The sequence below is a fragment of the Delphinus delphis genome, chromosome 20, assembly GCF_949987515.2.
Source record: "Delphinus delphis chromosome 20, mDelDel1.2, whole genome shotgun sequence".
NCBI classification, from domain to species: domain Eukaryota; kingdom Metazoa; phylum Chordata; class Mammalia; order Artiodactyla; family Delphinidae; genus Delphinus; species Delphinus delphis.
The window spans coordinates 10,478,010-10,491,569 of NC_082702.1; the positions used below are offsets into that span (position 1 = coordinate 10,478,010).

Sequence of the window (13,560 nt, forward strand, 5' to 3'; positions counted from 1 at the left end):
GTTGAGGCTCTCAGGTTTCCTCTAGTTGTGGTGAGCAGGGGCTACTCTTCACTGCAGTGCGTGGGCTTCTCACTGCGGTGGCTTCCCTTGTTGCGGAGCATGGGCTCTAGGTGCACGGGCTTCAGTAGTTGTGGCTCGCGGGCTCAGTAGTTGTGGCACACGTGCTTTGTTGCTCTGCCGCACGTGGGATCTTCCCGGACCAGGGCTCGAACCTGTATCCCCTGCATTGGCAGGCGGATTCTTAACCACTGCGCCCCGGGGAAGCCCAAGGTAACTCATTCTTTTTTGCTTTTATTGCTTTCCTTTTACTACCTGTGAATACACACTTGACCACTACAGTTTTGAACTCATTTATTTATTTATTTTGCAGGACTGAAACTGTCTTTATTCACATAAGACATGGTTGTGTACGTAGAAAATCCCATATCTAGGAAAAGCCACCATAATAATTCAGTAAGTCTTAGAATATTAGGTCAGTTTACAAACGTCAACTGTATTTCTTTTCTTTATTTTTTTATTATTTAAATTTTTTTAATTAAAAAAATTTTATTTTATATTTTTTTATTTTTATTTTATTTTATTTTATATTGGAGTAGAGTTGATTTACAATGTTGTGTTAGTTTCAGGTGTACAGCAAAGTGATTCAGATATATATATATATATATATATATATATCTTCAGATTCTTTTCCCTTATTGGTTATTACAAAATATTGAGTATAGTTCCCTGTGCTATACAGTAGGTCCTTGTTGGTTATCTATTTTATATATAGTACTGTGTATACGTTAATCCCAAACTCCTGATTTATCCCACCCCTTCCCCCCATCCCCACAGTTTTGAACCTTAGGTCTGGCTTCTTGTACTCAATCTTATTATGTCTGTGACGTTCACTCATATTCTTACGTCTGTTGGATTGCCTTCATTTCCACGACAGTGTATTTCTCTCTTGCATGGAAAACCACAGTTTCTGAATCCATTGTCCTGTTGATGGGTATATGAGTGGTCTCCAGATTCTGCCTCTTTTGACAATGCTGTGTGCGTCTCCTGGCACCCATGAGTACACGCATTTTCCCCCAGAATCCAAGAGTGGAATTGTTGGGGCATAGGGTGTGCAGATGTCCAGCTGTGGAAGATACAGTCGGACAGTTTTGCACCAAGTTTCACTCCCATCTCCAGTGTCTGCTGTGAGTTCTCCTTGCCCCACATCCTTGTCAGCACTGGATCTGGCCAGACTTTGAAAATACGAGTCATCCCGGTATTCGTGCCTGTGTGGGAATCTCATAGTGGGTATAATTTGCAATTCCTCACTCCTTAATGAGGCTGAGTCCACTGTCCACTTGAATCCAAGCACACAGAATCTTGAGGACAAAAAAACTCTAGCTCCTTAGATAAACCATAATGGAAAAGAATCTGGAAAAGAATATATATAAATATGTATACCTGAATCACTTTGCTGTATGGAAGAAATTAACACAACATTGGAAATCAACTATACTTCAATTAAAAAAAACAACAACAGCTCTGGGACCTTAGAATCTTAGGGGCAAAGAATTCTAGAGTTCCAGACTTTTAGGAACAAGGCATTCCAGAATCCTGTGCCTCAGTTTCCTCCTTTGAGTAATGGGGATTGCTCATGTCTTTAACTCATAAGGTTGGGGACAGGATGAAAGTGTATAGTGAACGCTCGGGAAGTGTGGTTTCCCCTGAGGCAGGAATTTCATCCATTTTGTTCTTTTCTGTGTTTGTCACCTCACACAGGATAGAGGCTCAATGAATATTTACTGAATGAATAAATCTGAGACTCCAGGGATCCAAGATACTTGCCGTGGTGGAACTTTAGGAGCAAAGACGAACAGAATTTAAGTCATGAAGAATGATCAGGTCAGAGAGTCTTAGGAACTAAAGAATGATCAAAAAGCATCTTTGGGGCTTCCCTGGTGGTGCACTGGTTGAGAGTCCGCCTGCCGATGCAGGGGACACGGGTTCGTGCCCCGGTCTGGGAAGATCCCACATGCCGCGGAGTGGCTGGGCCCGTGAGCCATGGCCGCTGAGCCTGCATGTCCGGAGCCTGTGCTCTGCAATGGGAGGGGCCACAGCAGTGAGAGGCCCGCGTACCACAAAAAAAAAAAAAAAAAAAGCATCTTTGACAAACCTTAGACTCACTGCTTTCATGCTTTAGAAACGAGGAAGCTCCATTGGCAGAGGCCTCCTAGCTCTTGGAAGGGTCTCAGGTGGGACCTAAAAGACAAGGCCTCTGGCTTCTCATCCTACTTGTACCTGCTTCTCCATGTGGCTCTGACAGCCACCTGATTCCCATCGCTTCCACTCACCCTTCCGGCCTCTTCCCGCCTCGTCCTCCCTGCACACATGGATGGATTTTGAGAGAGCTATTCCTGCCTGGGGCGTGAGTGGGAGAAAGTCCAGGCTCCTGCCCCAGAGGCCCTGAACCAGGCACCACCTCCCTCCTGCCTTATCTCCCACTGCTCTGCCCTCACCCACACCCCAGCTTTCAGCAGCGGCCTTTCCCCTCATCCTCCTGCCCACACACGCCCCTTTCACTTCAGCCTCAAAAATCCATCTCTCGCACTGAGATCCAAACCAGGGCACACAGCAGATGTTCAATCAACGTATCAGGGCTCAGCTCTGGCAGCCTGTCCTCCAGGAAGCCCTCCCTGATTTCTCTCCATAGGTTGGGTCGTGCCCCCCTCTGGATTCCACAGCCGAAGTCCCAGCCATTCCGGGATGTGACTGTCTCGGGGCAGATCAATCTCCCCTACGTGTGAGACTGTGAGGGCAGGCAAGGGGCTGTACATACCCAAACTCTTCCCCGAACAGCTGAGACTGAAGGGACCTGATCTGTCAGCTCCATCTGACTATTGAAAAAGACTTTCTTACAATGCTCTGAATTGTGCAGCCCTGATGCCATCCCTCTGGGGCCCAGGGATGGCTCTCCTCGCTTTTCTAGGTCAACAAGGAGTGCCCAGTGGTTCAAAGGGACTCAGGTAAGGCCTGACAGTGCTCAGCCCAGGACCTGCCCTCCTGAGACACAGGAGCCATTGTCAGCGGCTCAGCTGTCTGCCCCCAGTTTCACCCTAAAGCCTTATAAAGCCCTTCTGTTTTGTTTGTAAACATTTCTTGCGTGTGCTTGTGTACCTGTGTACCCACGGTGAGACCGGAGACCTCAGCGCCCACCTCCTCCCCGAAGCCCTCCTCCTTCACCGGAGGCACAGAGAGGTTAGGGGCTTTGCCTAAGGTCCCACAGCCAGGGAAGGGCAGTGGGAGATAGGATTTTTAAAACCTTATAGAGGGGACTTCCCTGGTGGCGCCGTGGTTAAGAATCCGCCTGCCAGTGCAGGGGACACGGGTTCAAGCCCTGGTCCGGGAAGATCCCACATGCCACGGAGCAACTAAGCCCGTGAGCCACAACTACTGAGCCTGTGCTCTAGAGCCTGCGAGCCACAACTACTGAGCCCACGTGCCACAACTACTGAAGCCCGCATGCCGAGAGCCCGTGCTCCGCAACAAGAGAAGCCACTGCAATGAGAAGCCAGCGCACCACAACAAAGAGTAGCCCCCGCTCAATGCAACTAGAGAAAGCCTGTGCACAGCAACGAAGACCCAATGCAGCCAAAAAAAAAAAATAAATAAATAAACAAAAAACACAAACTTTATTGAGGTGTAATTTACAATACAATAGATACAATAGAATGCACTCATTTTAAGTGTGTACCAAGGACGAGTTCTGATAAAAGTTTATAGTCGTATTATCGCATCACAAGCAAGATATAGGAGAATTCCATCGCCCGAAAACTACCCCTATTCCCCTTTGCAGTCAAACCCTCCCTTCATCCCCAAACTCTGGCAGCCACTGGTCTGTTTTTTTATTCCTATAATTTTGCTTTTCCAGAATGTCATATAAAGGGGATCATATATTATGTGCCCTTTTAGAAAAACTCATGAAAGAATTTGCATACAGTAAAATTCACTCTTTTCTCTCTACTGTTCTATAAGCTTGTGATACGCATGCAGTCGTCACCACCAGAATCAAAATGCAGATGGTTTCCGTTACCCCCAAAATCCCCTCCTGCTGGCCCTCTGTGGTCACATCCTTCCCCCACCCCACCCTCACAACCATAGATCTGCTCTCTGTCACTATCGAGTGGCCTTTTTCAGAATGTCTTGTAAATGAAATAATAGAGACTTCTGAGTCTCCCTTCTTTGGCTCAGTTTAATGCATCTGCGATTCACTCAGGTTGGCGTATCAGAAGTGTGTTGCATTTTATTGCCACGTGTGGATAGATCACAGTTTGCTTCTTCACCTACCAGCTGAAGAACCTCTGGGGTGTTTCCAGCTGTTGGCTGATTCTGAAAAGAGCTGCTAGAAACATGCGCATATAGGTTTTTTTTGTGTGTGTCCAGAGGTTTTTATTTCTCTTGGGTAAGTACCCAGGAATGAAATTGCTGGGTCACATGAGAAGTGTATACTTAACCTCTGGGGAGATTGGCAAACTGTCTTCCAAAGTGGCTACTCTGGTTTGCATGCCCAGCAGCAGGGCGTGAGAGATCTGATTGCAGAACCACGATGTGAGTCCGGCTCTGAGACGGATCTGAGGGCTTGGCCACCAAGCCACACCGCTCCTGGAAAACAATGATTGCAACAAAAGCTCTTTCCCCCTTGGTCACCACGCATGCAGTTGCTTAAAAAGAAAAAAAGAATGAGGAAGCGATTCTGGACTGATGTGGTGTGCTCCCCTTGATGTATTGCTAGGAGGAAAGTGCAGAACAGGATAAGAGTGTTTGCCGTTTGTGGAAAGAGGGGAGGGGGAGGACATAGGTCTACATATTTTCTTGTCCGTGCGTAGACTATCTCTGGGATAAAACACAAGAAACTGGGAGGTGGGAACAACATGGGGGGGGGAGGGGCAGGGGTCATGTTAGGGGCAGGGGTCACTACCATTTTGTGCTTTTTGGATTTTGAAACTTGTGAATGTCTTACAGGTTCAAAATAGATGCATGCAATCCATTTATTCCACCAACAGGTATTTCAGGCCTTGCTCTAGCGGTGAACAAATAAGGTCTGGTGCTTGGGGAGTCAGAGTCTAGTTCTCAAGACAGATCGTCAGTACGACAAGGAAAATATAAACAATGTCAAGTATTTGCTGTGGAGAAAAAAAGCTGTCAAGGGACTGGGTTGGTGGGGGAGAGATGGGCAGTGGTTTGAAGTGTTTTTTAAATCCAGAGGCCCATATAAGGAGTGACATTTGGGAGGGGAGAGAAGGAGCCATATGGGCATCTGGGGGAAGAATGTGCCAGGCTGAGGGAACAGAAAGTGCAAAGGCCCTGAGGTGGATTGTGCTGACTGAGGCCAGTGTGGCTGGAGTTCAGTGAGCAGAGGGGAGAGTGGAAGTGAGATTGGGGAGATGAGGGCAGGAGGGAGGGTTGAACAGATCATTTGGGTCTTGTGATTCACTACAGGGACTTTGGTTTTTACTCAGAGGGACCTGGGAGCCATGGGAGGGTCCTGAGCAGGGGATGGACGTGATCTGACTGAGGATTTAACAGGGTCCCTCTGGCTGCATGGGGGCGGGGGGCAAGGACGGAGGCAGGGAGCCCAGTGAGGAGAAGACTGCAATGGTCCAGGCCATAGGCGATGTGATGGTGGCTGGGCCAGGATGCAGGCAGTGGTGATGGGGAGAAGTGAATGAATTCAGAGGCAACTTTGAAGGTGGACACCCCAATACATCTTATTTCTACCTGTGATAGGGGCTGTGTGGAGAGGTACAGGGAACCAGGAGAGGGAGGAATGAGAGGACCAGGCCTGGTTTGTGGAGATCGGGGAAGACATCCTTGGGGCCTTGATGTTTCAGCTGAGACCCAAAGCAGCTGGGGAAGTGCTTGAAAGAGGAGAACACCAGGATCTTTCAGAAAAATAGAAAGGAGGGTGGAGACAAGCAGTGGTCAGGCCACACAGTGCCCAGGAGGCCTGGAGCTGAGGTGCAGCCCTTGGGCTTTCTCTCGAGAGTGCTGGGGAGCCATAGCAGGTTCTAAGCAAGGGTCAGGGTTGAATTTTGTTTGGTTGTATGGTTTTTTTTTTTGCCAAACTTCGAGTGGCTTGTGGGATCTCAGTTTCCTGACCCGGGATTGAATCTGTGCCCCCTGCAGTGGAAGCGTGGAGCGCTAACCACTAGACCAAAGGGAATGCCCAAGGACTGAGTTTTGGAAAGACCCCTCTGGCTGTGCAGGGGGACTGGCTGTGCCTCAAGACAGCAGGTGGCTTGGGTTGGGAGGGTGTGTGAAGGAGGAGTGAAGAGGATCAATTCCAGAGATTTAGGAGGCAACCTCCTGGGGAAGGCAGATGGTGGGGTCCATGCTGGCTTCTGGGGTCACCATGCCACTGTCCCAAGGGTACGAACTCAGAGAGTCTTCACAACACCCACAGAAGCATCCCCTTTTCACAGCTGGGGAAACAGGCTTGGAGAGGCTGCAAAGTTCCCAGTCCAAGGCCACACAGTCGGGAAAGGGTGGGGAGAATTGAACCCACACTCTTTCCCTCCACGAGACCAGGATGAGGCCCTGCCCATCCCCCACCCACTCTGCTGCCCTCCAGGGGCGTCCTCTGGTGGGGTTAAGCCGCCACCTCTCCCTCCCTCCGTAGCCTGAGCCCCAAGCCCAGCTCTGGACTTTATCCCCAGCCGCCTGCCCGCGCCAATAAAAGGCGGGCAAGCGGTGCAAGGGCCTGTGGGCAAAATTCCCCTACTCTCAGTGCCAGGGGAGTTACCCAGGACGCGGAGGGAGGGCAAAGGGTAGGTGCGGAGAAGGGAGCAAAGGGGGAAGGCGAGCGTCTGCAGCTCGACCGGGCTGTGCTGTCTTGCTGCTCTGTGCCTCAGTTTACCTCTCAGTAAAATGGGCATGGCTCCTTCGATGGACGGAAGAAGGACCTGCAACAACAGAAGAATCTTCCCCTCTGGTCTAACTGGGAGCCAAAGTTTCCCAAGTCTGATGGTGACGACAAGGAGCTCCAGCCTGCTGGGGACGATAAAGCACCCCCATCAAGTCTGATGAGAGAGACAGGATTTCCCAAATAAGATAGAGAAGATAAGCCCCATTTCCCTGGGTGGAGAACAGGTGTCTAGTCTGGTTTTCCCGTCTGTTGGGGGAAGGTAAGGAGGACCCATTCTGATGTGTGAGATGATGAGTTTCTAATCCGAGGGAGGAGACAGGTAGCCCCAGTCTGATGGGGGCGGTAAGAATCCCCCCAGTCCTCCATGACCCCGAAGTGGGAAACAAGAGGCTCCAGTCTGAGCTTCCAACGTGAGGAGAGATAAAGGATGTCTGCTGCAGCTCAGCCAGCCCTTTCCCGAGTCCCTGGGTTCCAGGCAGCACCTGAATGCTTGAAATGCCACCATTAGCAAGCCCCAGCTCTGGAGGGGGCAGGACCAAGGGACACAGAGGCAAAGGACATGTGGAATTTGCTTCTTGGACCCAGAGGCAGTTCTGCTGGGCTCTGGGCCTGACCCCCCTGTGTGAGCTCAGACCTGGCTGGTGGGATCCTGGCGCCACCTAGTGGTTGCTTCAGACCAGGCCTCCCATTCAGAGCTGGAGGAGGGCCCCCAGAAGGTCAGGACCCCCTCCTTCAGACCTCCTCCACACCCCCGGAAAAAAGAAACCCGTCTGTGATTCTGAGACTTCATCGTGTTCATCCTCCAGGTGGCTGGGGGGCAGTGTCTTTCTGACATAAGTTTATTTCTGTCTCTCTTCTGCTCACAAATTTTCCGTGGCTCCCCAGTGCCTTGGAGGGAAGCCCACACAAGGGCTGCGAGGCTGGCCTCTCTAGCCTCTCCCAAAGCACTCTGTGCTTCAGCTGAACGTGAGTAGTTTTGGGAGCATGTCCTGCTCAGAACTCACCTTCAGGCCTTCACACAGGCTGTTCCCTCTGCCTGGAACACCCTTCCCTGCCTCTTTCCCAGCATCTCTTATTCTCCTCCTTCAGGTCTTGGAGGAGAGGCGTCCTCCTCCAGGAGCCCCTTCCTGACACCCTGAGTCAGGGTCACAGTCCCATGGGGAGGGCTATGTCCCCAAAGGGCTTGACACTAGCTACAAACTCCAGGAAATGTTTGTTTGAATGAGTGAGTGAGTGAATGAATGAATGAATGCCAGGCTAAAGAGTTTGCCAGAGCAGCTATAGGAGAGTTTAATCAGAGGAGGGACAAGGTCAGACTTAGAAGTCCCCGGGTTCCCTCTTTTTTTTTTTTAAAATTTATTTTATTTTTATATTTATTTATTTTTGGCTGTGTTGGGTCTTCGTTTCTGTGCACAGGCTTTTTCTAGTTGCGGCGAGTGGGGGCTACTCTTCATTGCGGTGCATGGGCTTCTCATTGCAGTGGCTTCTCTTGTTGCGGAGCACGGGCTCTAGGCACGCGGGCTTCAGTAGTTGTGGCACATGGGCTCAGTAGTTGTGGCACGCGGGCTCTAGAGCACAGGCTCAGTAGTTGTGGTGCACGGGTTTAGTTGCTCTGTGGCATGTAGGATCTTCCTGGACCAGGGCTCGGACCCATGTCCCCTGCATTGGCAGGCGGATTCTTAACCACTGTGCCACCAGGGAAGCCCCCCAGGTTCCCTCTTAATCCTGGGCCTTTGCATATGCTGTTCCATCTGCCTGGAACATTTGCATTTATCACCTCCCTTTCATCCTCTAGGTCTCAGTGAGCCATCCCCTCCTCCAGGAGGTCCTCCCTGACCCCCCGGCTGGATCAGGCATCCCCCAACGCAGACTCCTGGGCTCCCTCATCTCAGCCCTGACCAATGCTGGGTTGTCAGTGTCTGTGACAGGTCTGTCTCCCCTACCGGGTCCTGGGAGGACGGGACTGGGTTCTTTTCACCCATTGCCTTCTCCTCGGAGCTTACAACAGAGGCATCCTTCGGTCAGGACCTGGGTTTCAATCCCGACTTCCCCATTCGTGGAGAGTCTCGGGTGAGCGTGGGCCTCTCCTGGAGCCCCAGTTTTCTCGTGAGAAATGTGAAAAGAATGGTTGGTTCCTCCAGCCTCCCAGGGCTGTGGTGGGACATGGAGAAGACGAGACCCTGGGTCCCGAGCTGACCGCGTGCCGGGTGACCGTGGGTGACCCACTTCCTCTTTTGGGGCCCATCTGACTGGATGAATGGGTGGCAGGGGCCCCATCCTGCTGGGACAGTTTAGGAGGCCAGCGCGGGGCTTCCCAAGGCAGGAGGGTTAGGGACGGGCAGAGGGAAGAGGTGTCTGCTGGGTTAGGGGAAAACCAGCCTTCCCCATCATAGAACGGATGATGGGAGGGAAACAAACAAAGCCGGCTCCACCCGGGTGTGAGGGGAAGTTGGGGGAGAGGATAAGGGGCCCCGGGAGGTGGGTGAAAACCACAGTCCACAACTTGTGCCAACTTCCCTCCCGGAGCCTGTATGCCTCGGGGTCCAGGCCGTCTGCCTGATCACTGGCCTCTGAAATGTCTCACGTCTTCATTCCAACCTCTCTGCCTCTCCATCCCACTCTGCCTGCAGCCTTCCAGTCTCACGCATGGCAGCTTCATCCTTTGCTCAGGGAAAAGCTTAGAGATCCCTTCAACTCCTCTTTTCCCTCCCACCAAGTGCAGCCCGTCTGCGAATGCATCTGGTTCCACCTGCAAAGTCTATCCCCACCCCCACGGCCACCACCCTGGTCCAGCTGCCATCACCTACTGTCACCACTGCTGTTGCCTCCTCACTGGGTTCCCTGCCCTTGTCTGCTTGCAACAGCCTCTTCCAAGAGGCGGCCAGAGGGATCCTATTAGGACCTGAGTCAGAGCCCATCCAGCCTCTGCTCGGAGCCCTCCTGGGGCTCCCACCTCACTCGAGGTGACAGCCAAGGTCCTCACCGCGGCCTGCAAGGCCCTGCACAATCCCTGTTTCCCTCTGCCCTCACCTCCTCCACTCTTCCCACATTTACTCCACTCCTGCCACCCTGGCTTGACTCAGCATTCCTGCCCCCTGGCCTTTGCCCATCCTGTGCACTTGGTTTGAAATGCTTTCCCTGCCAACTTTCCACCCGGCTCCTCTGACCTTTCAGGTCTCACCTTGTGATCGGTTGAATAATGCCCCCCAAAGAGATCCAGGTCTGAATCCCTGGAACCTGCAAATGTTACCTACAAATAGATGACGAAAGGGACCGGGTGGATGGAGAGATTATCCTGCATTATCTGGGTGGGCCCTCAATGTAATCACAAGTGTCTTTTAAGAAGGAGGGAGAGAGAGACTGGACTACAGAAGAGATGGTGATGTGACAAGAAGAGCAGAGGTGGGAGTGATGCAGCCACAGCTGAGGAATGCTGGCGGCCACTAGAAGCTGGAAGAGGCAAGGAACGGATTTTTTCCTGGAGGTTCCAGAAGGATCCAGCCCTGTGGACACCTTGATGTGAGCCCCGTAAGACTCCTTTCGGACTTCAGACCCCGAGAACTGTAAGAGGATACATTTCTGCTGTTTTACGTCACCAAGTCTGTGACAATTGGCTACAGCAGCCACAGGAAACCGATACACACTTTAAATATCATCCCAGGAGGCTGCTTTGGAGTCTCCATCTGAATTACAGGGTCTGGTGTTTCTCTCTCAGAATCCACCCTTTTCCATCAGAGCATCCTGACCCTTTGTAATGACCTTTTAACACCTGTCCCCCACTCTGGGTTCTGAACTCTGTGTGGGGCCAGGATCCCACCTGTCTTGGTCAGTACGTGCTCCCGTGACCTTGCACGGGACCTGCTGAGGGTACGCACTCAACAGATATTGGTCAGATTCATCCATTCATCCGTCTATTATACTTATCAAGTATTTATTGAGTACCAAGTGTTTGCCTGGCACTGTTCTTGGAAGTGGGGGGTGCAGACAGTGATTCTGCCCTTGTGTCACTCCTTATCATGAACTGAATGTTTGTGTCCCCTCCCAAATTTATATGTGGAAGCCCTAACCCCCAATGTGCGTGTATTTGGGAGTGGAGCCTACAAGGAAGTAATTAAGGATGGGGTCCTGAGCTGATAGGATTAGTGTCCTTATAAGAGGAGACCCCAGAGAGCTTGCCCTCTCTCCGTCCCCATGAGCCCACGAAGAGGACATGAGAGCACATGGTGAGATGGACCCACCTGCAAGACACAAGAAGAGGACTCACACTAAAACCTACCCTGCTGACACCTTGATCTTGGACTTCCCAGCCTCTTGAACTGTGAGAAATAAATGTTTGTTATTTAAGCCACCCTGTCTGTGGTAGTTTGTTACTGCAGGCTGAGCTGACTCAGATACCCTTCAGCATGTACTGTCTCTCCATTGTTTTTTTTCCTCATTCCACACTGCTTTACGTATTACGACTATGATGGTTTAAAAATGTTCCGTCGAAAGGTGGAGACGAATCCCCCTCCTCTTGAATGTGGCTGGATGTAGTGACTTGCTTCTAGTCGGTAGAATATGGCGGAGGTGATGGTGTGTGGCTTCTGAGACCAAGTCATGAAGGCACTGTGGCTTCCTCCTTGTTCGCCCATGGGACAACTCGCTCTGGGAGAATTCAGCTGCCTTGTCATGAGACTTCTATGGAGAGGTCTATGTGGCAAGGAACTGAGGCCTCCTGCCAACAGCCATGTGAACGAGCCAGGAAGCAGATCCTCCAGTCCCAGCCAAGCCTTCAGATGACTGTAACCCTGCCAACCTCTTAACTGTACCCTCACCAGAGACCTTGAGTAAGAACTATCCAGCCAAGGGACTTCCCTGGCAGTCCAGTGGTTAAGACTCTGTGCTGCAGGGGGCATGAGTTTGATCCCTCGTTGGGGAACTAAGATCCCACATGCCACAAGGCATGGCCAAAAACAAAAACAAACTATCCAGCCAAGCCACTCTCAGATTCTTGACTCACAGAAACCTTGAGATAATAAAGGTGCTGAGTGTTGGGGTAATTTGTTACGCAGTAGTAGATAGCTGATACAATAATAGCTCTACAGTGTGTTTTGTTATCTGGTAGGGCAAGTCTCCTTATCGTTATTACTGCTATTAATTGAACACATATTGTGTGCCAAGCACTGATTTAAGGTGATAGACAAAAGAAGGAAAATTCCGGCCTCATGGAGCTCATAGTCTGGTGGAAAAGACAGATAATGAACAAGTGAAGAAAGAAATATACAATATGCAGTTCCCTGATGGTCTAATGGTTAGGATTCAGCACTTTCACTGTAGAGGCCTGGGTTCAATCCCTGGTCAGGGAACTGAGATCCCACAAGCCATGTGCATAGCCAAAAGAAAAGAAAAGAAAAGAAATATATAATATGAAGTGGAACATGTGTGTGTCATAAATGATCTGAAGAACAGAGCTAGACAACGTTGGGTGTTGGGGGGGTTTGAGCATAGACCTTAATGGAGTGACTCAGGCATCCACAGTGAGAACATTCCTGGCAGAGGGAAAGGCCAGTGCAAAGGCCTTGAGGCAGGAGTTGCGTGGTTTCTTCAAACAATAGCCAGGAGGCCAATGTGGCCAGAGTGGAGTGAGAGGAAAGGAGAGGAGGAGGGGAAGGACTGTGATCCACAGGGGAGGTGATTCCAGAAAGGTGACCTTACCTCTGGGGGCACCTGACACCTGCTTCTGAAGGCCACTGTGGGAACTCAGGGAGCTTCTGCCTGTGGTTAGTGGAACGGGTGAGGCTCTTTGGCTGCCCTGGTCCTGTGCAACCTCGAGGGGCTGGGATGATCTCTCTGGACTCTGCAGTGTGTGTCAGGCTGGGCTGGAGTTGACCAGACTCCCTGCTTAGTTCCCAAAGTCCAGCCTTGGCACCCTGGTGCCAGGCACCCCCTCTTCCCTCCTCCTCTTCCTCCTTCTCACCATCCTCCTCCTCCTTCACCTCCTCCTTCCTATTCTATCCTCATCCCTCCTTCCTCTTTCTCACCCTCCTCCCTCTCTCTCTCCATCCTGAATCAACATTCCAGCCCAGGGGAGAAAAACAGGGCAGGCTTCCTTCCTCTCCCTGGCGGGGCTCCAGAGACTGACTGGGCCATTGTGTGTTTTGGCCTCAAGGTCAACCCTAAACCCCACCCCTGCCCTCCCCATTGCAGAAAGGTTACTTGAGAAAAGGCACCTTGGGTGAGGGGGAGGGATGGGGGGAGAGAGGCATAGACGGCTCTGGAGGTCTGGCCTGGCTCCCACTCATGGCTAGTGGAATCTGAGGGCCCAAGAGGACCCCAAGCCCCCTCTGGGCTTTGTGGGGGAGGGACATGGGGAGCCGCTATGAGCCCCTTGGGGCAGAAGACAGTCCCAGTCTCAGCCTTCAGTCTGAAAACCTGTTGAGTGATCCTGGGCCAAACCCTGGCCCTGCCCCTTCCCGGCTGAGTGACTTTGGGTAAGTTGCCTCCCTCTCTTTGTGCCTCTCTTTCCTTTTTTTGTCCAACCGTCCCTGCATCTGGGTCCCCCAACTTGCCAGCTGACAAAAATCACCCAGGCTATTTATTTAAAACATACAGTTTCCAGGTCCCTTCCCTGGAGACACAGAGTCCCTGGGCCCAGGCAGAGACCTGGGAGGTGTATTTTT

General features: G+C 51.4%; 1 long non-coding RNA gene across 1 annotated transcript; it reads left to right on the forward strand.

Moving 5' to 3' along the window:
* Positions 1-368: 368 nt before the first annotated feature.
* On the forward strand, positions 369-3,617 carry LOC132416497 (uncharacterized). The gene is made up of 3 exons (XR_009517615.1): positions 369-453; positions 1,759-1,881; positions 2,690-3,617. It is a non-coding gene; the product is annotated as an uncharacterized lncRNA (long non-coding RNA).
* Positions 3,618-13,560: the final 9,943 nt, after the last annotated feature.